General features: G+C 46.1%; 1 pseudogene; it reads right to left on the bottom strand.

Annotated features, from left to right (window-relative positions):
- Positions 1-24519: 24519 nt before the first annotated feature.
- LOC126876181 (5S ribosomal RNA) lies at positions 24520-24638 on the bottom strand (annotated as a pseudogene).
- Positions 24639-24948: the final 310 nt, after the last annotated feature.

Below are 24948 nucleotides of genomic sequence, written 5' to 3'. Positions count from 1 at the left end.
TGGAAAACATAAGACTGGAGAACTACAGTGATTCAGCATCATTCTTTAACGATTTCGAAAAATTAATAAACGAATTAAAAAGTGCGGGCGCACAAGTAAGTGAGAGGGAAAAGCTGAATTACATGCTGAATACGTTACCCGAAGAATACAGCTACATAGCGGACGTAATAGACGCATTGAAAGAAGAGAATCAAACGGTAGCGTATGTGAAAAATAAAATAGAAATAGCAGAGAAGAAAAATAAATCCAATCGAGGAGAAAGACAAACCAACGCCTTTTCTGCAAAAAAGGAAGGATGCTTCAGATGTGGAAGATTAGGACACTTTGCGAGAGAGAGTGTCAAAATGGCGTCCAAGCGGGAAGCAGTAACGGCTATTGGCATGGGCCAACACGTGGTCGAAACAGAGAAAGAGGGAACAAAGGCAATACGAGCAGGGGACGTGGAAACTTTCATCGTCAATCAACAACCGGCACGGGCGAGCATGGAAACTCAAGAGCAGGCATATGGATAGCAACGGCGCACGCAGCAAACAGCAGTGAGACGAATGAAATAAGTAAGAACGAAATAGTGTGGCTATTAGATAGCGGTTGTACCGATCACATAATTAATGATATAAATTATTTTGATAAATCTATCGACCTAAGAGAACCGGTAAATATATATTTAGGCGATAATAGACCGATAAAAGCGTCAAAAGTTGGGAATGTTATAAGTTATTTTGAAGCATTCGGAAAACAAAATGAAATAAATATGAGGAAAGTATTTTACGCGAAAGAAATGTCCGCAAATTTGATTAGTTTAGGTAAACTAACAGACAATAAGAATACGGTTATTTCCAAAGGAAATATTGCGAAAGTAATAGATGAGGATAATAAACTTACAGCTGTAGCGTTCAAAGAGAATGGGACATATAGAATAAAAAGTATATTGAAAGGGAAGAAGCACTTAGTAAACAGCGCCGAACGTAGTGGTATGAGTAAAAAGGAAAGATGGCATAGGATGCTAGGACACGTAAATTTTAAATACTTAAAGATTTTGGGTAAAGAGCAGCTAGTGACTGGCATACCTAATGAATTTGAAATGGAACTTTTGAAATGTAGGGTGTGTATAGAAAGCAAAATGCATAACTTACCTTTCAAAAATAATCGAACTAAGGCTAGGGAAATAATGGAAATTATTCATACGGACGTGTGTGGTCCCTTTAAGACTGCGGCGGATTGGTGCCAACAGGACGCCGACAGATCCGAGGCATCAACGCGGTCGTAACACCTCCCGGGCGATTCGCGGGTACCAACCGCCAACACCAGAGGGCTACTACGACGACAACGAGTCTGTCTGTCTCGCTAGCGATCGAATATAGGGTGTCACGATACAAATACCGCACCTAGCGAGAGACTCCCTCTGCGTCTAAGGCAGGGACTACCGGGCATAGCCTTACTGACGAGTCCACCGGTAGTCCCGGGACGAAACGCGAATTCTCTTTTCACCTGGCAGCAACTACTTCACTACAAGACTACCGGATTCAATGGAGAAAAATATTTTATTTCATCTATCGATGATTATAGTAAAATAGCTAGGATCTATTGTATAAAATCAAAAGATGAGGTCTTTGATTCTTTCGTACCGTTCGTAAATGAAGCCGAAAATTTAACGGGCAAGAGGTTAAAAATATTAAGATGCGATAATGGCAAAGAATATTTAAATAATCGAATTTATAAATTTGCTAGGGATAAAGGTATAAGAATAAATAATTGCCCAACATACGTACATGAATTAAACGGGACAGCGGAAAGGTATAATAGAACAGTGATGGACATGGCGCGTTGCTTGTTAGCGGAAGAGAAAGTACATAAAAGGTACTGGCCGGAAATAGCTTGTACAGCGGTATACTTGAAATATCGAATATTAGCGAATACTATAGAGAGAAAGACACCTTTTGAAATATTCTTCGGGAGAAAACCAAGTGTTAAAAATCTACATCTATATGGAAGTAAAGTTTTTGTAAGAAGGCCAGAACAAAAAAGAGTTTCCAAATGGGACAAGAAGGCAGATATGGGAATTTTATCAGGATATAGTGAAGTAGGATACAGAGTCTTATTAGGTGGGAAAATAACAATAGCTAGACATGTAGAGGTCATAGAGACAGACACTAAATGTATCGGTTTTGAGGAAAACTCATTAGAGGCAGATTAGAGAAATGATAGCGAAGATAACTATTCATTGGATGGTATGGATAAGGAAGAGTTAGAAGGTAGGGAAGATGAAAATGATAGTAGTACTGAAAGCTCAAACACTACTAGGAGATCTACACGTATTAAGAAAACTCCAGTAAGGTATCCAGACTATGGATAAGGAAATAGAATGTCTCTATAAGAATAAAACTTGGAAATTGGTAGAAAGGGTAAAAGGCAAAGAAGTATTAGATGTAAAATGGGTTTACACGAAAAAATCAGAGGACAGGTATAAGGCTAGATTAGTGGTAAGGGGATTTCAACAAAGAAACGTAGCCGATGACATATATTCTCCAGTGGCGAGTAATCAGACCTTTAAGATATTGCTATCATATTGTTGTCAAAATGGATTAATAATTGAGCAAATGGATGTAGAAACTGCCTTTTTAAATGGTGAAGTAACCTCGGAGGTATATGTAAATCAACCAAAGGGATATGCGGACGGAACGAATAGAGTTTGTAAATTATCGAAAGCGCTTTATGGGTTAAAAGAAAGTCCGAGGGACTGGTATGAGTGTTTTGATAAGTATGTGACGAGATTAGGTTTTAAGAAGAACAATATAGAGCTGTGCCTATATACTTATGGAGAGGGAGAAAATGTTGTTTATGTGTTAATATACGTAGACGATTTGTTGATTTGTAGTAAAAACAAAGGGAAGATACAAAGTGTAAAAAAAAAAGAAAAAAAATTATTAACTGATAAATTTGAAATGAAAGATTTAGGTGAAGTAAAAGAATATCTTGGAATAAATATAGAGTATGATTATTTAAAAAATGAAATGAGATTAAGCCAAAAGATATACATAGAATCATTAGCAAACAAATATAAATTACATAATAGCAAATTGTACTGTACACCTATGGAGACCAACTTAAAAATTGAAAAAGCTGAGATAAATAGAGAGGACATTGGATACAAGAATTTAATTGGCGCATTGTTGTATATTAGTGTAAATACCAGACCCGATAAAAGTTATAGTGTGAATTATCTGAGTAGATTTCAAGATTGTTGTAACGAGACACATTTTAAATATGCCTTGCGAATATTGAAATATTTGTACCGGACTAGAGATTTAGGGCTACATTATAATAGAAATGAAAAGTGCGAAACGATAGATTGTTATGTGGACGCTGATTGGGCAGGAGATCATATAGATAGGAAATCGACTTCTGGGTATGTAATTAGATTGTATGGAAATGTAATTGGATGGAAGTCTAAAAAACAAAGGTGTGTGACAAAAGCCTCGACGAATGCAGAGTATGTTGCTCTATCGGAAGCGGTGAGCGAAGTAATGACTATCAGAGAACTAATGAAAATCTTCGATGTAAATGTAGACGATAACCCTGTAAAAATCTATGAGGATGACTCTGGAGTAATGAGTATAGCAAAATACGGAACTTTTACAAAAAATTCTAAACACATTGAAGTTCATTACCATTACGTTCACGAGTACGTAAAGGAAAATAAGATAAACATGATAAAAGTAAGTACAGAAGAAAACACTGCGGATATTTTTACGAAGGCACTGTGTAGAGAGAAATTTGAAAGGTTTAGGTCATGGATGAATGTAAAATAAGAGAAATGTAAATAAAGCGATAAATGTTAAATATTTTGTTAATTGGACAAGTATGTAAATAAAATTAAGTGTACAGTATAAATGTAAGGAGGCGTGTTAGGGAAGTGATACATTTACACTGTACATGAGAGTGTGTGTGTAAGGGTTAGAGGGCGTCAAGGTCTTAGTGGAGACAAAAGACTGTTGCCAGATGTTAGAAGAATCTAGGATAGTCGGTTGGCGACAAGCGTGCGTGCAAGACGTTCTTCAGAGAGTAATATAGATGTATAACTGTGGTGTGTGAAATATAGTCAATAATTTGTATTCCCAAATCCTCGAATTTCCTTAACACGTAGGAATATTTTTATCGGGTTATCGATGTAGCCGAGTTATTAAAAACGGATCGGACAGATGATATTCGTTTGCATATTCGAAACGTAATATCGAAACACATTTGGTCGTAAACAATAATACGCCTTCGTATAATATGTCCCATCTATTCACGTAATATGAGTACCATCGAGCTTTCTAATGGATTTGTGGTTCGATTACGATTCGATTCGGGATTTCGCGCGGTTAAAATGTGAAATTAGGGAACCACTGTCGCAACGATAGGATCTCCACTGGACGATGTAGTAATTGATCGGTTACGCGACCTCTGCTTCGTTCCAACCATTGCTTAGAGGAGCAGGCACGATCGTTTACGTCTCCCGGTGACATCGAGCCGCGTCGTAAATACGTACACGTAGCTCCTTTTTCGATTTCGACGATGAAACTAACCTGGCAACTAGAATCCGTTTCGATCGTTGTTAATGCCGTTGCGATTTTAACCGCTGCGAGTGAAAGGCCGCGTTTTCTCGCGAATTCTCGCGTCATCGCGTCCGTATTCGAAGAAGGGGAAGAGCGGATATTCGAAATTCGAAACGTTGGAGCGAGTTTCCGGCATGGTACGGCGGTCGTTGCAAATTGTTTCAACGTCGTCCATTGTGAAACTTTCCCCCGGTTCCACAGTTGCTGGTGCACGTACTCGGCTTAGCGCGCGGTTGCACTTACGTGCTAGGTGCGTGCTAAAGTATTTTCGAGTCTGCTGTAAACACACACCCGTAGACGTAGGAAACGCCAAGTCGTCCGTAGACCGTGTAAGAAGACCGGTCCCAACGCGGTTCTAAATACGGCTCCTTGCATTATTAATCCCCCAGAGGTGGTACCGTATACCGGGCTGTTATCGCGGTTACATCGTAATTCGCGACAACGTTGCACTCGGATACGCGAGCCAAGGTGCAATCTCGTCGTGCCATCTCTATCCCTGTCCGACGGGCGGAACTGTTCCGCACGCTTGTCACTTCCATGATCGCGCGCCTATTAATCTTTCAAGTGAAAACAGGGCGAAAGCTGCGAACAATTTGCTTCTTTTTTCTTCCTTTTCTCCTTAATTTCTTCGGATACCTGTTACGTTTTATATCCTTCGATTCTTCGACATCGAACGTCTCGATCGAATCGTGACGAAATATAGAAAATACCTAGAACTTGCAGCGATAGGTCGGACCTCGGAACCATTGCGCTGCTCCTTATCCTCGTAACTCTGTTCCATCGGACGTTTAAGGCATACAGTTCTAACGAGCTGTATACGTTGCTTACTTTCTCTTGCACGTTGAGTGCTTCCAGCGCTTCCATTGAAAGCGTATATAACGTTGGAGCGTTCGTTAGCAAGATGATAAATATTTAATAAATAAGTTGGAAATCGATATCGCACAGGCTTTCGAAACGGCTTTACGCGATGGTCGTTTACGTCTACGATCGTTTACACGATCCACGTTCGAACAACAAACACCGCAGCAACCCTGAAATCCGATTAATCTGGAGTAGGCAGGCACAGTTTCGTTTTTCACGCAGATTGCGAGCAATCGCGCTTTCGAACGAGCGTGTGAATCTGGGTATACTACTGCGGTAGCTCTCGTTATTAATTCACTCGGTCGTGCACAATTAGGTGAGCATTGTAGCTAGATGTCTCTTCTTCGGCGACACGGCTCATTTTGCGTAGTATCGTCGATTTGTCTAACTCGCAGGCAACGTACAATCGCGAGTTTATGCCGGCGGCAAAGTTTCCTTCGTGCATGGAAAACTTGCCGCGCGAGAACTATCGTGTGGGGAATAAATTAAGCGAATTTCGGGTTGCAGCGGCGTTCGTGTAGTCGAGAATTATCTCGAGACGAAAACTTTCACGGATTAAAGCGTGTTAGAATTTAATCTTGGAATTAGGATTAATATTCTGTGGAAGACACAATGTTTATGTTGAAATAATACAATGTGATATTTATTAAACAATTATTTCGAGAGTTATAAATGTGCGTTCTGGAATGTAGACAGTTGGCTAGTTATTCACAGACTGGCTTAGTGACCATGGCCCTTGAAAAGGTTTAGATCCCCACTCTCTATGCAGTAATGAGTGTGACCTGTGTGGGTGTCTGTGTGGCGTCACATGTGCCACAGAACCTTCTAGTAGCTTCTCGACGTGCTCGTCTAGAATGTTCCATCCATATCCTCACGTTTCTTCCGGCGTCCTTTTGAAAAAGCATGCACGTGCTAACTGCCGTGGTGCATCTCACGAACGCACGCTGGTGGGGATGGCGCTGGGCAACGAATGGAAGAATCTGTACGATCAAACACTCTATCCGCATGCAACTGATATCGTTGTATTCCAACAAAGCGTAATAATTTAGACTGTGAAAAAGCGACTTTTATTCCGCTCGTCCCTTTTTCTTCTCCATCGGAAGCGGAGATAATTTGCGGAGTATCGAGATATTCTTATTCTTATAAAGAGCGAGGAATTCGCGAGCGCGGTTATTAATAACGCGATATTTATCAGCCGGCGTAAATAAAGCTCGTAAATACAGACTGATAAGCCCTGGGGAAAGGAGCAGAAAGTTGTACGGTTGATCGACTTTTACGAGATTTCTTGGCGAAAGGAAATTGGGTCGGTCGTTAATTACACCTATTAGCGAGAAATAACATTACAAGAGGGTGGTCGGTAAGGGTGCCGCGAGCAAGTTTCTCAAGTTACGTATTCCTGGCGGCGAGTCTCGGTTTCTCGAAAGCGTAAAACTGTTAATTATTTATCTCTTGGGGGGAAAGGTGTCTGTTTTATGTAAACGGTACGTCTAAACCGATAAATTATATCTCGCAGCGGAACCGAGTTATCACCGGAATTTTATTAGCGCGATACGTACTTTAATTTTTGCCGTCTGCCTTTGCCTGTGTCTTTAATCTCGGAGACGACACGCGACAACACGACGCGTTATGCCGCGTCAAAGGATTTCGGCTTTAAAGCTTATCGGGGAGGACAGCGCTGCTCCAACTTTTCCTAGCTTCGGTTTACAGGAAGCTATAACGGAGTATCGAGAGACCAGCAGTGTTTTCTAAACTAGAAGACGCGACGCTCGGTGAGAAAAATGATCGCGAAGAACCGGTATATATTCTCCTAACCCCGAGTCTCCAGCGAATCTCTCCATCGGTATCGTGTGCGTTCACCGAGAAACTCGACAGCTTTAATTCGCATTCAGCTTTTTCAAGCATCATCGTGTGCCGGGCTTCGTACGTTGCCCCTTTTACCGGTGCACCGTGCGTCCGTATATTTTATTAAGCGGCAAACAAACGAAAAGAAAAAACAAAAAAAAAAGAAAAAGAGTTCTTTCTAGGCTGAAAGTTCGTTGGGCGGTATATCTCCGTGTTCGCCGTGCCACCGGTCTTGCGCGCGCGAGAAATCGTCGAAACATTCGGGACACTGCTGAATGTCCTCGAAGCCAAGATAAATATACCACGGGCGTTATTGTCGGGAAAGTTGCGAAACGCGAGGGACGCGTAAATCGGACTAGATTAAAGTCGAAAGATCGTTGTTGCGAGCTGGAAGTAAGAGGGCAAGAAGTAAGACGAGATACCGAAGAGGAAAATGCATTAGAATCATTCGAGATTCTTGCAAACTAGGTGGCCGACTTGCGCGGCCTTCATGAATGCGTAATTCGTCAAAGATTCCGTGTTTTGTCGTGCACTCTTCGCGCTACCGTCTCCACTTTCCAAGTGAAAACGGATCTTCCATTCGACGGATACAATAGCGATATTAGCGCCGGCAACAAATATTTATTTATTTATTTATTTACTTTTACGGGATAAATCCTTGGATCGAAAGAAAGATTAGCTTGGAAGACAGAAAATAGGACGATAAGTACGTTCGAGTTGTGGTTAGGTTGGGTTACACGTACGTAAGAGAAGAGAAAAAGAAAATACATATGTAGATGGAGTAACGAGACAAGAGAAGAAAGTACAAAAGGACAAAGAACAGGATATAGTAATGTAAGATGGTCGGAAAAGATGCTCGAGAGAATGTCTCGAGTCTTAAGGATAGCATGGGTTGACCGAAGATATCGTTAGTCGACTAAGCTCATCGATATGCAGCTCGTACGTCTTGCGGACTGGTTTGCCAACTGCAAAGGAAACGGTCGATCCGGAGAAAATTCATCGAACAAAGTTCCGGTCGACCATACCGTGCTTGGAGACACGGTCGTCTCGGAATTTGACCAGAGATGGAAGACGAGAAGTCCCGTTTACTTTCATCCGAGAAGTTGGACTTCGCGTGGAACGATTCGAATACGCGTTTTGGGCAGGTGAAACAAAATCGTTGGAAGAAAACACGTTTAACGCGTAACGAAAGGAGATTCTTCGTTTTGCGATCGACGGCTCGCAAATTTGTCGAGGGCCGATCGCTCCTAGATAGCGGGATAACGGAAAGGTGGAAGGTAGGCCAGAGTCGAAGGCAGTTTGCCGGTTATTTTCTCGGTTGGACCGATCGATCGCGAGAGCCCGCTCCTCGAACAAACGTCGACTGTAGAGAGAGGTGGGGAGGAGAGGGTTGTAAAGAGCAGCGACGGCGTCTCTTACTTTGCTTTTTTACTCTTCGAACGATCCTGGAATCGGCCTGCTCGGCCGGTGACGGACCACGAGGAATAATTATTATTCCGCGAGAGAGAGAAGGGAAAAAATGGGAGTCGTTTGTTCAAACGCGACGAGGGTATCTTTCTTCAAAGTGGTTTCGAAGATTGCACGGGCGGCAATGGAGAAAGAGAGAGAAGGAGGCGGCCGTAATAATCAAAAACATTCTTAAACGTCTTATCCCGGGACTAATCTCGAAATTTTTCTCTCCTGGATGTCGAGAAGGAAAAGAGATTTCTCCGGGCGGAAAGAAACGCCATCCGCTGGAACGACTGCCGATGTTGGTCGATCCGGATCTAGAAACGTCGGATCGAGGAGGATCTCGAGAAACGGCGAGTCGCTGTGCTGTGCTTTGGAAACTCGATGGCGGGGCCGAAGGCGGAGGCCAGCGAGACCAGATACACGAGGTTCGTCGTCGTGTTTGCAGCGCACGCGAATGAAAAAACACGATGGGAAGAGAGCAAAAGGTCGTGGGAACTGCAATATACACGCGTCCATTCATCCGGATGAAAAGGTTCGTTATAGGGGCAATTACTGTGGTGGTGTGGTGCGCTGACCTCTATCAACGGCCGCACCCCCGTTCTACTACACCTTACCCCGACGCGCCTTACTGTTCTCTGCATTTTAGATTAGTTTAATGTCGGCCGAAGCGAGCGAAAGCAGCCGCCCGTTGCTCGATAAGAGAATTAACCGATAGGGTAATAAGGAGGAGGCCACGCGAACCGTCGTTCCTCCCGACTCTTCCTTCCTTCCTTCCTTCCTTCCTTCCCCCCTACGTTCTCCACCTCCTCCTCCTTCTCCTCCTCTTCGTGATCCAGTCTCCGCCTTTCCCTTGCTTCGAACGCGCTTCGTCAACCCATCGGTAAAGTAAAACCATCATCTTGCGAGACGACCGATACGCTTTCTCCGTTTTCGTTTGCTTCGCGCTTGCTGCCCGAACGAATGGACAAACAGCTGTTCGTCGATTACAGGAGGACAGATTTTCTGGTTAGTAATTCGGATATACATAATATCGAGCTGTGTCGCTCGATTCGGAATATACTCGCTGGCCGATGAAACTAATTAATATGATAATCATCGAAGCAAGGAATTATTATCACGGTGACCTATTAAATATCGCCATATATTACGCATTGAATATTGCGTTATTACGCTGAGCCGTAAAATAATCCTATCGTGGGGAGTAAATGTTAATAAATTCAATCGGTTAAACGAACGATGCGCATCCGACTGTCGTAGATGGTTGGTTTCGAAAGCATAAGAAGACGAAGACTAAAAATAAACGCGAACAAATGTGATCAACGAACGACGATATACGATTAAATTGGCTGGTTTTTAATGGTAGAACGGCGAGTTTCGCGACAAAGGATCGAACGATTCGGCTGGGATCGATAGTTTCGACGAGTTTCGCTTCGAGATACACGGTTACTCGTATTCGTTGACTAGTGGAAAATGAAACGAGAGAGAAGAGAAGAGAAGAGAAGAGAAGAGAAGAGAAGAGAAGAGAAGAGAAGAGAAAAGAGGAAGAGCAGTGCGTGTTTTTTTCAAAACGGAAGAATCGATATTCCGTTTGGAACGGTTGGATCAGAGGGAAGAAAAGGACGCCGGCGACGGGGGAAAGGAGCGAACGCGTGACTGTGACAGCGCGCGTTGAAAATATACCTATCGACGTTGTCATCGATAATGCGTGGAATCGAAATTTCCAGGCGGACGAGTTGGTTCGGTGGCAGAAAAAGTAAAAAGTAGTTAAGGCTAACTATACAGCCGTGAATCCATCATATTAGCCATGGGACTAATCGGTTGTACAACGGGCCGCGCGGACGACAGAAACGCGCAATTTCGAATCAATCTCCGGGGATATCTGACAGGGGCCGGTCCTCGTTCGTTTTTCTCCGGCTGCAGTCAAATCGATAGCTCTATACGGCCAGAGCGAAACCGCGCCACGCCGGCCTGCGACAAACGCGAAACACCATTTCCGTGGAAAGCAACCGTGTAACCTACTTGCTTTCGAGTAACCGGAGCCCCGGGGTCACGCAGACGAAACGCCGGTCGTTACGACCGTTCGCGGAGAGACGCGGTCGCGAGGAAAACGCGTCAGCGAGAGGCGTAAATTCTCGCTACGATTCGGTGAATCGACGCCGCGAAGTAGTCGTTCCCCTGTTTCGGTTAGGATAACAGAGGTGGTTGAATGAATATGACACAGTAGTAAGTTATATTTCACCGTTTATTCCAACAACTTATAACGAGGATAGTTTCGCTGGTGCGTATGTACGAGATGAATGAGTGACTGATCTACGTGTGTGTATACCCGGTTAAAGGATGTTGACCGTTCGAAGGATGTAAACTCGGTACTGTCTTGGGAGACGATGCTGTGTCGGAGGAAAGCTAAGGATGGGTGTGTCTAGCGCACGGGACCATCGGATTTGTTGGTGCCGATGTTAGTTAAGAGAGTGAGGGAAATAGGCTTCGTTGTTAATTGGTTAAACGAAGGGTCTTAACCGCCCTCGAGAGAAAGTGGTTAGTGGGAGGAAAGTTGCAGCGTACGTGAGAAAAACTAACTTTCCCTAGTTAAGCCGTGGTAGACAATAGTCTTTGGAAATTCTTCGGAAACAGACGTTTGTTTGGTTTGAAGGACCTTTTCTAGGAAATCTATGAGATTTATGGAAGGTACTTGAAACTATGGAGGTTACGCTGCGAGTATCCGAAGACATCTGGTTGCCATATTGCCCGCGGTGTGTGGCCTGGGCTAGGTAGACTGTTACGCGACGTAACACCGGTTCTCCCTTAAACGCGATTAATGTATCGCTAGCTGGGAAAAAGGGAGAAAGAAAGAAGGAGAGGGGATAAGAACGAAGATAGAAAAGGGATTCGCATCTCGTGGAAATCGACACGGTTCGATCCACGTTTCAGCGAGCTTTCCGCCGTCGGAATCGACAATTGCCGGAGGAGGACCTTTTTGTCGAGCAAAATAAATAGACATTTTTCCCCTCCTTCGTTTTTCAGTATGTTTACCAACCCATTGTTCTATTCACCGTCGCTTCCGGCAACGTTCGATTTGGAAATGTTGACTCGGGAACATTCGATTTGGGTAACGTTCGATTCCGAAATGTTTTATTCGCTGACGATCGGTTCAGAAATGTTTGAGCCCGGAGATGGTGGATTCTCATACGTTCCATTCTCGGAACGTTCGATCCTCGGTAACACGGAGTTTAGCGATTCTCGAAACCCGGCAGAATCTTCGATTCGAAAGTGTTTGATAGACGTGCCCCGTATATCGTGCAAACACTCTTTTATACGAGTTTCGTGTATCTTTCTGCTCTCGGTTGTGCGACCAAAGTGCGCGATCGGTGTTTAGAACGAAACTTTCTTCGGGAAAAATCAGAACGTGCGTTACAATTCATTTACCAAGGAAATAAAGGCAAGGTCGATTTTGCACCGAGCTCGCCGTTTTCCGGGAACGTGCTGATATCCAAACGGACGGTTTGTATAAATTTCGGGGAAGGAGTAACCGGTTTACGATTTCGTCTGGCAGCAGCCTCTCGCGAATTATTCGCGTCGAAGATTCCGATGAACAGGGAAAGGGAAGGAAGGACGACAGAGGAAACGTATCGGTACAGGGCACCGAGTTAATTACATTAAAGATTCTGTACACAGATAAATTAGCTGCTTCTCCGTGCAGATAGTAATTATCGGGGTGATAAGTGGTAATAACAGTTTTACGCTAGTTTCAGCCTCTACCTGCTTCAGCTAACCGTTAACGAAGAAGACGCGGCAGTTAAAGCACTCGTTATCAAACAGCTTAACCCCGTAACTCCTTCGTGATTAAAAGCATCGCTATTAAGTGTCGTTATTCGTCGCGTTATTAGGGCGATACAGCTCGAACGTAATTAGCTCCTTGTGCAAATAATATCGGGTTGTCCGACAGTTTGCGCGGCGGATGTCGCGCAAGAAGAACGAAAACGACGAAAACGGGGAACAAAGGAAAGAATGAAGGCGGAGAGGGGCCGGAACAAAGCATGAGTCGGCTCAATGCGCGTACCTCGTTTTTCGGTTCTCTCGATAACCTCGAAAGCTCGTCGTTGTTCTTCGTAACGACGTCGTCGGCCGGCGATATTCCACGTCGTTAAAACAACCGGGACGAGTCAACACGGAGGCTTTCTTCCTTTTTTCTCTCCTGGAACGGATGCTCGAGAGGAAAAAAGTTTCCCGCCTCGTGCTCGGGCCACGAGCAAACGTTTTAACGCGATTGAAAAAGTTGAAACTCTAACGAGTGACTAGCAGCGATTAGCAGCAGTTTCCGAGTCGTATAGAAGGCGTGGTGTTTCGTTCGTTAAGTCACTGTTCACCTAGAAGCGTTTTCTATCGGTCGGTAATCGGAAAAGCTCGTCCCTCTGCTTCCGTTCCTCTCTCCATCGGCCGATTTACGCGACCCTAGTTTTATCGCTGTTTTATCGGTGGCCGTGCGTCGAAGCGTGCCTTTTTAAAAAGCTCGTACCACGGCAGTTTCTTCCGCTGCTCGTTTCTCGCTGGTCGCCACTGCGCGCGCACTTATAATTAACAATGTCACCGGTCGCGTCGAGTTGTCGCCGGTGCGGTTGTTAGCGAGAAGCTTTTAACGAAGCCGGACGAGGCGACGTACTTCTCTCGACTCCGTTTCTCCGCCAAAATACCAAGATCGATATCCGGTATCGGCGATGAAAACGCGCCGGTCCTTCGCCGCGCGATACGCAACGAAAGCAACCCGATCGCAGCGGGCTGATTTCACCGAGCCTGATGATTAAAAACGGGAGGGAATCGACGGTGCGAGATTTCCCGGCGAAGCTGCGGACGAGTACTGGATATTGAGATGAATTTAGCCGCGCGACGACGTCCTCCTTTCGGAAAATTTCAAGCGAATTTTCGCGGAAAAGTCGAGAAATTTGTAGAAACGTCGTACGATTCGTCGTATTTTATTAGCTCTATGGGCAACACGACAGACGTACGTACGTATCTCGAATTTCGTTTCCGCGAAATTTCACGGTGCCGGGAGAAATGATTCGCAAGGGCTCGGATCTTATCGTTGACGCGAGTCGATTTTCCAGGATCGTGAAGAAAGTATCTGATCAGCTGAGCGTATAACACGGTTTCTTAGATATGAATTTCTACGAGCGCAACCTAACCTCGACCTATTCCGATTTCAGATAAGATTTCCATCTTCGAGGAGACGCGAACCATGGAAAGAGAGGAGAAAAGTTGTAGGTATCGTTTCTGCCGCGTAGCGCCGGCACTTTCTTTGGAAAAAATTGCCGTTCGGCGAGCGTGTTTAACGTTAATCGCCGATCAACTTAGCCGTCGTCAATCGACCGAATCGAATAATTTCGAGGAATCTTCCACCGACTCTTATCGTCCTGGCCTGTTTCGCGTCTCCGTCGGCCGATTTTCTCGCACCGCGTTCTCCACCGCGGTTTTCTATCCGTATAATAGAATAGTATAGTAGAATAATACGTATAATATAATAGAATAGATACAACGATTATAACGCGTTGGATACCTGGATGTACCGATTGCCCCGGGGCGATCCTCCGTTTCTCCGGTTTTCGTTTCTTTCGTGCCAACCGAACCGAACAAAGGCGACGGTAGTTTCGCGGATAGTGGGCGTGCATCCATACGACGATAATTCTTCCTCATTTGTCGTCGTTTCTATAATTTCATCCGCTGCTGCCCCGTCCAGTAGAGACTGGCCTGACCCCGATTTTATTATATTATATCATCCGCCCTTTTCCTACGTTTCCTCTTTCATCCCCCTCTTACCACTTTCCACGCTTTTCCTCCATTCTTCGCCGTTCCAATTGTTCCGTCGTATCTCTACCTCTAGCCTGTTTCTCAGGCTGCCTTCCCCTGTTTCCTGCCCGCTTCCTTTTTCTCCTTCGCTTGTCACGCTTTCTCTTATTTAATCCAGCCTCTCCTCTCTTCTTCGCCGCGTTCTTTCTAGTTTTTCACCGAGGCCTGCCTCGCGCCTCCCGTCTGCCGCCTCCCGCTCCCTCCTCGTCGCTGTCCCTAATTCCCTTCTCAGCCGGTTAAACCCTCCTGCCCCGTCGTTCCAAGCTCCAGTCGATCCGTGTCTCCGTTCGATGCCGCCCCATTCCGATAATAACGCGCCAACCCGTCGCCGGAAATAAAGAGCACCTCGCGCTGATCCCTTTTGTTTCATCCCGAGCGATTCACCCCTCTCCTCGTTCGGTCGCCACCTCCCTTTATACCAGGCCGGTAAAAAATAATTGCAGAGCCGAAAGCGACGGAGATTCACGGCCCCCTTTTTCACCGCTGCGCCACGCCGCGCAACACCGCGCCATGTCGTGCCGCTACGAACCGCGTACCGTGTTCCCCTTTTGTCTTCGATTGCCGTCCGGTGACAGCGTTCTTCATCACGGCCTACCGTCGCACGCCCTTTCGTTACCGGGTTGTCGCCACCCCTTGGAAAATACACGACCCGCTGCAAACCCGTTGCTTCCGGACATCCTTTCGTGTAAGAATTCCACCGGTGAATGCCGCACAGAGGATTTAAGATAGAAGGGTTCTCTGGTTTGAGCGAGTGGAGCGAGTGATTAATGCGAGGCTGGATCTGACAAGCAGGGCGTGCAGGGGCAAGAACGCAGCAGACCGAGTATACGAGAACAGCGGATTGCTTCTGAACCGAGATCGAGCGACGGTCAGTCTTTGCCAGGGATATCGAGTAACCGTATTGATGCTGCCGACGATGACTTATAGCCGCTAATTTGCCGGAGTAGAAAATACGACGCGAAATTTCCAATTTGGAGGAAACGGTTGCCGCCACCTTGATTTTCGCTACCGTTTACAAGCTTCTAACGTTAGCACGTTATTTGCGATTCCATGGTAGACGATCCAATTATCTCGGCCAAGTTTTCTTCTTCCACTTTAATTACCACTTCTCAGGCCGTACAGTTGTATTTTCTTTGGCGAATCGGCTCTTACACGCGCTGCGCGAAATTAAACTTTACCGTTAAACTTGGCTTTCTTGTCGATAAAGTTCGATGGACATGGACGTATCGCGCATCGCGGCGATCGCCTTCCAAGCTCAGCGACCAAACGAAGAATCAAAGTCCCGCACCGTGTTTCGTTATTACGAACTTTCCGTTGAACACGCGCGCTTACAGCCCCCTTGCTTCCTTTTGCTGCGTTTCAGCCGCAGTTCCCAAGATATTACGACGTTAACTACGGTAATTAAAGTACGGTTCTACGTAGACCGTGATTAACAGCTGGCCGGTGTACCGAGTCACAGGCCGCCCCACGACACCCGACGTAAATAACAAAATTAACTTCTTCCCTTTCTTAATCGCCAGGCTCCGGACGAAAGCAACGATGACCGATCGTTCGTCGATCCTGCAAATTGTCCCTATAGCGGACTACGTTCGCCTATACCGGAATCGTCACGGCCCGCCATAAAGTTCACTTTGCCTTCAACGCTGTTACGTCCAAGGAATTGAGACGTTTGACATTGATCGGCGAGCAGCCAGCGCAATCAATCGGAATTTTTGCTCGGTCGTCGAGCTCGATCAGCGGCTCGCTTTCAACGCATATCCCAGCATGTTGTTTCGCGACGAAAACGCCACCTCGAGGGAGCGTTTGTGCAAAAAGAGCGGCTAAAAGGTGAGAACGCGACGGCGACAGTTTTATTCGCCCGTCACGACGTCACGACGGTACGACGTTACGACGTTAGGACGTTACGACGTCCGACCGAGCCGCGACGTAACTACCGCGAGACAGCAAGCCGCTTGGAAGGGATGTTTTTAAGGAGAAGAGGCAAGAAGAGAGAAAAAAGACAAAGGCGGTTATAAACGCAAAGAAAATACGAGTTCGCCGCGATGTTTCCGCGTTGATATTACGTTAGAGGCGGAACGCTGACATTCACGGTTGCGGAAGGAATCCATCCGTTAAACGATTTAGAAAGCAACTGGTTTTATTTCGGACAAAAAGATCCGACTCTTGCGCGACGTAGTTTAAAGCCGCCGTTTAATCTTGAGTCAGTTGCCCGACTTTCTGGTCAAGGGCTCTCACACGTATGCGTTCGTTGATGTTTCGCGAACGTTTATCGATAAAGTTAAAAAGTTAATTAAAGCGAAATACCGATGAAACACCTCGTTCGACGAGTTTCTCTCGATAAAGGAGTTGCAAGTCTGAACGTTATTGGAAATTGCGCGAGAAGGTTGGACGGTGGACGAGCTTGATAGTTGGACGAGGTGAGGGCGATCCGCTCCTCATCGCGGAAACTTCCAGCGAAACGTCGGACTTTATTCCTGACCTATCGAAACTTGGCGCGCAAAATTTACAAACTCGGCCGCGTTCGTCGTTGGTTGTCAGAACGTCCAACGATACGGGCATATTCTCGAAAGATTACACCTAATACGGGAGGATCGAAACAGAAAACTCGAACGAAGAATTGAAACGAAGGTGGCTAGACGGGTACATGCTCCGACCTTCTCCGTTTCGTATTCGCTGCACCGTGTACGATAGCTGTGATATACGGAACGCAGTGAAACTGGAACAGCTGAAAGAAAAATCGAAATTGCGAGTTGAGCGTTTTGCGGCGCAATAGAGCGAGATATATTTAACGGCGCTGATCAATTTACCCGGAAGATCGTTGCAAGCCTAAGAATAGCTCCGAGTTCTTCGAGGCAAGCCCATCGCGCAGAGTAATTAATTTTCTTAATCGACTAGCGAACAATAAATTAATCAACGTCGAAAAATCCAAAAATTTAACGTCGATCCAAGGATATTTTCGGCCAAGGCGTCGCAGGTTCCGTTCGCCAGAACGACGATCAAACGTGCTGCTAAACGGATTAACGGTGAATTACGCGAAGCAGCTTTTAATCGACGCTGCTCGAATATCAATTAAGGGCGGGAGTAGCCCGAGTGGCAAAACCGAGGTAATGCCGTATTTCGAAGAGATTGCTTCGCCCCGAGTGATTTAACGTCGTATAATCTGCTACGTGTTTCTTTTTTGCGTCGCTTCTTTCTATTCCTTTTTTTTTAACGGTACCTCGCGCACTTGTCGACGCGTTTGAGTTATTAACTCTCTTGTCCCCTTCCATCTCCTTCCTTTCTCCTTTTTTCTCTCTTTTTTTAATTTCTTTTTTATTTATTTAGATACCTTTTGTTTTTCAACCAATCTTTTTAAAGCGCTCGCGGAGGTGCTAAATATATCGTTTTATGCTTAATACATGCTCAACAAAGTGGATATAAAAGCGACGTTGAAACATTTTACTCTAAAGTTAGCCGTTACAAAGAAATCTGCGCAACGGCTCCCGCAGGACGTTACAAATTTCGAGGACCAGTTTTACAGCGTTACGAAATATACCGCAACAACATCGGCACGAAACCTCGCACAGTCTGAATTACCGTAGGAAAAAAGAAATTCCACTCGGCAGCAGGCATTCGCGAACGAGTGACGCAAAAATATGTCGGTTTCCACGAGGATGGGGGGCGGGGGGGGGGGATGAAAAAGAAAAGGAAGAAACCGTGGAACACGGGGTGTCGCTGAACCGGACGATAATTTATGTATCCGTTCGCTAAACTTGCGGATGCTCGCTGATCGCGTCGAACGACAAAGGCTTAACGAAACCGTATTATTTCTGCGAGTCCGACGCGGCGTGCCGATAAAAAGAACTAGCAAACGGTTACGAGCTCGACACCCGGAACGTCGCTTGGATCTGGCAGAAGACGGTACGATACGCGGAACATTGGACGGATAAAACGAACACCGTCGTTTATCGATAAACAGAGCCGCTGTCGTAACGCGTTCTGTCGTGACGCGCTCGAGCAAAGTGCTGGAAATTTGTCACGTCGTGCTCGAACGATCGTAGCTAAACTCGGACGAAACGTGGCGGCTTCCAGTTGTTCGTTGTTAGTCGTTTCCAATGGGATACGGCGGCCAAAGGTAAAATAAAAAGCTGTTAACGAGATCGTCTACGGCGATGAGAATCCATCGGCGATAGCCGCAATTCCGTCCGAGTAAACGGCAACCTACTCGCTACAAACCTAATCGTATCCTTGTGCTCGTGATTGGTATATCTTGCCACGTCGATAGACCGCCAGCGACAGGTGCTACGTATCGATCTTATTAGACAGGAGGAACAATGGCAAACAAATCACGATCGCGTCAATGTCTATACGTACAACGACGCAAACGGAAACGTTTGTCCCCCTGATCGTTCGTAGTTAGACCTGTCGGACCAGCGAAATCGAGCGTTCTCGATCGAGCGTTCGCCAGCACAACTTTTCGCTCCTCTTCTTACGCCTCCTACGAGCGTGCAGGTAATCTTATTCCGAAAATGTATATGGAGAGTCGTGAACGCGCGTTATAACATACAGGCTGGAACGAACGAGCGAAGAGACGGTATCGCGATACCGATATCTACTTGAAACGCAAGATAAAGGAACGAGGGAGCAGCTCCTCCCTTTCGGAGCTCGGTATTCGATCGATGACGATCGTTTCGACGTCCAACGGACTAAATACGTGTGACGACGAGAGCTGGAATTACCAATACGAAGGTAAGTAGGTGTCTGTTTTCTTTTGCCCGACGCGTCGAAATCAACGCGCGTGTGTTTTGCAAAGTTTGAGAACAACGACGCGTCGAACGTATTTCAGCGATTCGCAAACTGTAACCGTTTCCTCGATATTGTCCTATAGATCAGCTACTAACTAAATTGTTACGAATTTTCAGTTCGTTCCGTTCTCGTTCTCGTTCTCGTTCCGTTTTCACGCTCTTTTCGCGCACCAACGTATGAAACGGACAGAGATTCGATGGTTACACGCACGTCATCGTACTAGGAAACGTATCAAAGTCTCGCACAGAAGGATCAGTCTGGCGGAAGATCACACGGATGTCACAGGTAGCATATTCAAACATCATGCGGGACGTACGTCTCGCAGGCAATCTGTTTATGCGTTATTGTCCCGTCCTTGAACGGAATAATTTTCAAACAGCCGCGGGATATGTGCATCTGTTGCGATACGAGCGTTACAAATACCGCTGACACTTTCTCTCGCCAGCAATATCTCGCTCGGTAGAAACGCTTCGCCGCCTACGTTTGCTGACAACGATGCTGGAAAATCTCGATTCTTTGCCTCGACAACGTCTTACGATCGTCGCCGCTGTAAAAACGAGAAAACGTAAACGGAACGTGTAAACGAATAAACAGGCAAGTTCATCGAAGCAACACGAAAAACTTCTAAAAACTGCGAGAGCCGCGTTTCAAAGCATCAAACACCACCTGTAAATATTCAGCCATCGCGCAGACAGCTTTCAATCGAGTCGTCGTCGATCGGCCGCTTTTTTCTGGCGTTTGCCCGTGAACGCGAGTAACCGTGCCCTGTCGAATCTGTCGATACGCAGAGCGCCGAAAACAAGACGCGACGTTCGGCGGAACGTGCCCGAACGATCGTTCACCCTTAGCCGCGGAATCAACGCGAGAGAATGGACGAAAAGGTTCGATATTGCTGGAACGGCGCCCGTCACGCGGATCGAACGACGCGCCAACGACCGTGCGTTATAAACCGATCTCTCGAAAGCCGTTCTGTGCGTCGCGCGATCGTTTTAATACGTTGGAAGCTCGCTCTCGCGAGAATCACCGCCCATTCTAACTCGCGTCTCCGAACGTCGTGCAAAGCAAATACCTATCTGTTATCCAGCCACCGAAACCTTTCCTCTCTCTCGCCGACGTCACTCCTCTCCTGGTAAACTCGAGTGCATCCGTTTAACGACGGAACCTTTCCGCAACATTAATTCTCTTTTTCCTCGTTCCTTACGCGCTGATTCGCCGATCGAGTCTTCTATTCGCAGAGACAGCGTCGAGACGGTCACCACGGTTTTTACGTTGGTAAAACGCGGCAATACGTTTTACAAAGCCGCTTAAACGCACCGTGACTATTGGCTATTAACGTATCCTATTATCGCAACAATGCGAAACTTTTCGTATGCGTATTTTCGTATATGCGTATATCGGTCGAATATCGAGAAAAGGGCACTTTGGATTTTCACGCTTTTCCGATATATCGCTAAACGCTAAAGACGTTTTAAACAACTTTTTCCTGCGCATACGTACAACCGATGCGGCGTTTGGTCTTAGTGTTGCGGTTATGCGGGAAAGCCTTGGTTTTCGAAGCTCGATGTAGGTAGCAGTATCTAATATTAATCCGTTCACCGCCGTGGCATTTTTTATGTTTACACCGATAAGGGTAAGCCGTGAATATTGCTAAATACTATAACCCGACCCAGCTTGGAAACTCGGGCCGAGCTACGTGTAATATTTTCCCGTGTAATTCGTGATTGAAGGCCGAGCGCCGACCGTGCGTGTAGGACAAAACCGTTCGAAACGTCGAGCTTCGCAACGTATTTCGAAAGCATCGAGATCGAAGGTGGCCTCGTTTTTTCGAATATTTACCGACTCTCGAATCGTTGCGCTTCTTCTAGTATTCTCCGCATTCGTCGTCGAAAACGGCGATCAAACGAGCGATAGAAAATTTTAGATAAATTTCACGTCATTCTGTATTTTCCTTCGCAACTTGCCCTCGATTATCGATTATTTCTTATCGTAGAACAAATTATCCAGGAAAAATCTTACAACGTGCTATCGTCAGCGTGATTTCCTTCTGTGATTCGCTCGTGCCGGGCAGCACCAGCCTCGTTCGAAAAGTTCGAGGGGCAGGGGGCGAGCGAGTCTATTTCCGTGCGCGGAGTTAACCAGCATCTGGAAGGAGTCGCGTAAACGCGTCTACGCCCGGAGAGGATGACGCTCGTTCGCGAAGAACATATACACGAGGGCCAAGAAAGCACGAGCGAGGGTTGTTGAGCGCGTTTTGCGTTCGACGCGCAGCCACCAGCGAACCAGTTAATTCTCCGCCGTTTCGCGTACAATCCCTAAATTACGAGCGAGACGAGACCGCTTTGTCGAATTCCTGGTACTTAAGTCGGACCCGGTGGTTTTCGCATTCGACACTCCGCGTTGGTTATTCGCAAATTTTTCGTCGCGGTATTTGATCGATTTGGCCGACTCGGAAGCGCGGAGAGGGCTCGAGGCTCCTTCGCTTGGTGCAATCAACAATTGCAATTTTGTTAACTGCTCCGCGGGCGATCAGAGACCACGAAAAGTATCCATCAGATGAAAGCAGATCAGAGGCGGAAGATCAAACGACAAGGAACGCGGGCATAATGACCTTAGGTCGTGTTTAGGTAACTCGTGTTTTGTTTTCATCGCCGAATCGTTTGCGATGAGGAAAAAGCCAGATCCTGGAACTTTTGAGTCGCTTACGAGCTTTGTGAATGATTCGTCGCAGTTGCGAGTAAATTTTTTTTTTATATTTTACGTGGAGGAAATCCGCACGGACGCCAGGCCGCTTCTGGGGAAAGCGGCGTGGTAGTGTCGGATTCCAACCGACTAAAACCTCCACGATAACCGTCCCGGCTGCGATCGAGAGAGGCCCGGGAACCGATGTGAGCGTTGCAACGGGGCCTCCCCCGCGCGCTTAATACCACGGCTGATGGAGCGGTGTGTGACCATTGTCACACCGCCTCGTCGCCGGAGCCACCGACCCAGGCAGCCCGATTCCCCTAACGGCCTAATTAAAAAATAATTGTAGGAATTATCAAAAAATATGGACTACGGGGCCCCAGGTGGATGTAAACCTGGAATCTGTAGCTGGACTACTACACTAAGGCAATGGCAGTACGGATATTCACAACACAACTGTTCTTCTGTATACACAACACAATTACTCTTCTTCACTACCACATTTTGATGACAGGTGACGATCGTTTCGTTGTTCGGGGTTAGTATCAATGTTGCTGTGTTACAAGTATTACGAATATCAGGAGGAAGAATTTTTTTTTCCTCTTTTCTTTTTTTTTTGTTTTTTCTATGTTGTTTTCATAGGTATTCTTTTTTTTACTTTTTTTATTTTATTTTTTATTTTATTTTTATTTTTCACATCTCGGGAGGTAATTTCTCGTAGAGAGACACCTAAGACGTAGAAGCTGCGTCGCCCAAGTACGGATTCTCACACACATCACATTTCACTTCTGATCCTGAACTCACTTATATCAAAATCCAGGAGGGAATGGATTCGAACCGCCAACCTATGTGTTTGCAGTCTGCTACAGTAACCACATAGCCACCGTCGTCCTGTACAAAGTATAGTTCCATAATTCTTATTTGATGCTAAACATTCTGATCTCGCACTATTAGATATATATTATTCATTATTCTCCCTCCCCCACCCCCTCTCATCCCACCCCAACCCCGCCCCCTCCCTCTCATCCCACCTCTCCCCAAAGTTACACAGCACCCAAAAAGCAGGCTACCGAAGCGTCCTGTTTTGCGACAAAGTTTTCAGGACAGAAAAAAATAAAAAAAATTCATAAAAAAGCTCCGCTCCTCAGCGGCTTAAACCCAAAAATTGTATTATACACGAAAAATATAAAGCGCCGACGCATAATACAGCATGGCTACGCCGTACCGCCACGTATCAGTACCTTTGCCTAACATATCTGTTGGAATACGACGATATCAACCGCATGCAGATAAGGTAATTGATCGTACGGATTCTTCCCTTCGCTGCCCAGCGCCATCCCCACTAGCGTGCGTTCGTGAGATGCACCACGGCGGCTAGCACGTGCAGGCTCTTTCGAAAATTCGCCGGAAGAAGCGTCAGGATATGGATGGAACATTCTAGATGGGCACGTCGAGAAGCTACTAGAAGGTTCTGTGCCACATGTGACGCCACACAGACACCCACACAGGTCACAATCATTACTGCATAGAGAGTGGGGCTCTAAACCTTTTCAAGGGCCATGGGTCACTAAGCCAGTCAGTCTGTGAATAACTAGCCAACTGTCTACATTCCAGAACGCACATTTATAATCCTTGTAATAATTGTCTAATAAATATGTCGGGTTTACATTAGAATTAGGGTTAGGGGCGTGAAACGAATCCTCGTTTGGGTTACACGTTGTCGTTATGCAATAGAGAAGACATTGACTAGCGCAAATACGATTATTATAGAACCGGACAAGTAACCGTGGTAGTTAGGTACTCGAGAAACTAATGACAATGATCCTAGGTTCAATAACGAATCCGCGGTCGACGGGATGATAGATGAACGTACTCACAAAATCCAAGTCGGATGCGTAATATTCACTGGCCGTAAAGGGTTACTCCTTAATCGATGAGATCGCGAGCGAGAATGCCTTTCCCGTCCCGATGATGCCACAGAGGAAAACTATAACGGGGTGTGTCTAAGGATACGAGATCATCGGATTCGTCGAGAAAAGCCTTCGTTCAGAAAGTAAGGGAAATTGACGTTGCTGCTAATTGGTCAATCTCCATATCGGTGGTTAGAGAAGGATGCTAGCCGCCCTCGAGGGAAAGTTGCTAGTGGGAGACGCCGCTCGTTGAAAAATACGTCTCCCCTATCTTCCCGTAGTTGGGACAAAGGCTGTTTGTCTGTTTGAAGGACTTTAGTTAACTAAACCTTAAGATTTATAACGGGCCCTCGGGCTAGCCGAACATGTACTGCGGAGACGCATCGACATCTTAATACCACGGCTGATGGAGCGGTGTGTGACCATTGTTAGACCGCCTCGTCGCCATGCCAGGCAGCCCGGTTCCCCTACCGGACTGCTTGGCGGCCCCGAGGCGCTGAGCCGCCAAGCGCCCAAGGCCCGAACCCCACGGAGGGGGGGCCAGCACGCTTCGCCAACGCCACACGGAGGTCCCAGGCGTTCACCCATCCGAGTACTACCCGTGCCCGGCGCTGCTTAACTTTCGTGATTTGACGGGAACGAGTGCATTCAGCCCGGCCAGGGCGTTGGCGTTGCGAGTAAATGGCTCTTTACCAACGTTCTTCTTCCATCTTTCCGGATTCCAATCCTCCAGCATCGATCTCGTTTTCTTGGTCTACGACGTCGTTCGACGTATCATTAGCAGGATAATTAGTTTCCTCTTTTGACAAATTTTTATCTCTGTTGAGATGCGATTACATCTTTAGACACAACGTTAGGCAATATTCTGAGGGGACAAGAAGTTTTGGAGAGAATGGTAAAGAAAATTTGACTTATGACACATAAGAATTATTTATTTTATTATGTAAATAGACCGCGGTTTTTTACGCATTTGTGGAAAA

The sequence above is a fragment of the Bombus huntii genome, unplaced genomic scaffold (assembly GCF_024542735.1).
Source record: "Bombus huntii isolate Logan2020A unplaced genomic scaffold, iyBomHunt1.1 ctg00000066.1, whole genome shotgun sequence".
Classification (NCBI taxonomy): domain Eukaryota; kingdom Metazoa; phylum Arthropoda; class Insecta; order Hymenoptera; family Apidae; genus Bombus; species Bombus huntii.
This window is presented reverse-complemented; position numbering and strand designations above follow the sequence as displayed.